The 945-nt window shown below is 42.0% G+C and overlaps 1 non-coding gene across 1 annotated transcript; it reads right to left on the bottom strand.

Annotated features, from left to right (window-relative positions):
* LOC128294413 (small nucleolar RNA R71) lies at positions 1-107 on the bottom strand. Its single transcript, XR_008284725.1, has one exon. It is a non-coding gene; the product is annotated as a small nucleolar RNA R71 (small nucleolar RNA).
* Between the last annotated feature and the right edge of the window lie 838 nt (positions 108-945).

Genomic DNA, 945 nt, shown 5'->3' with positions numbered 1-945 from the left:
AAATTACGTAATGATATCTCCTTTTTTGTGCAGATGTATTTAGAAGCACTCTACGATGCATGGGAGAGAGACAAGGATCTGTTGAGAAGGTTCCCTCACCATGGGTTACCACTCTGGCTACAGGTTCAAACATTTCACAATGGCCTGAATCCTTTGACTCGACAGATGATCGACGCAGTCGCTGGCGGAACTATCAATGATAAGACACCTGAGGATGCTTATGAATTTATAGAAGAGATGTCACTAAATAATTATCAATGGCAAGTCATGAGGACAAAGCCAACGAAAAAAGCTGCCTTTTTAACTTCGATTTGGTCACCATGCTCTCTAATCAGGTAGAACTTCTGAATAGAAAAATTGATGGTTTTCTTGGTTCTTCACAGGTTCACCCAGTAATGCAGTGCGAAGCAAGTAGAGGTGGATCAAGCAATTCAGAATACCTACCTTATGGCCACAACATGGAGAACGAGCAGTTAAATAATCCTCGATCTCAAAATAATCCTTATAGTAATACTTATAATGCAGGTTGGAGGAACCACCCAAATTTCTCATGGGGAGGCCAAGAGAATCAGAGACCACCACCTCCAGGCTTCCAACAACCACCCTACCAACAAGAGAAAAAGTCGAACCTTAAGGAGATGCTAACAAAATTCATCTTGGTGTCAGAAACTCATTTTTAGAATACCGAGACAGCACTTAGAATCAACAAGCATCGATCCAAGGGCTCGAAACTCAGATAGGTCAGCTCGCTAAATTGATATCTAAACGACCACAAGGTAGCCTACCGAGTAACATTGAATCTAACCCAAGGGAGCAACTCAATGCAATTACCATTCAAGATGAGGAAGGGTTAGTTGCACCTAAACTAGAACCGAAGCAAGAAACTGTGATCAGTAACGGTAAAGGTGAGGTGGACCACAATGACCAGAAACCGTAAGTAAAGAG

Source organism: Gossypium arboreum, chromosome 6, assembly GCF_025698485.1.
Source record: "Gossypium arboreum isolate Shixiya-1 chromosome 6, ASM2569848v2, whole genome shotgun sequence".
Taxonomy (NCBI): Eukaryota; Viridiplantae; Streptophyta; class Magnoliopsida; order Malvales; family Malvaceae; genus Gossypium; species Gossypium arboreum.
Note: the sequence above shows the minus strand (reverse complement) of the source record. Positions and strands in the feature narration are given on the sequence as shown.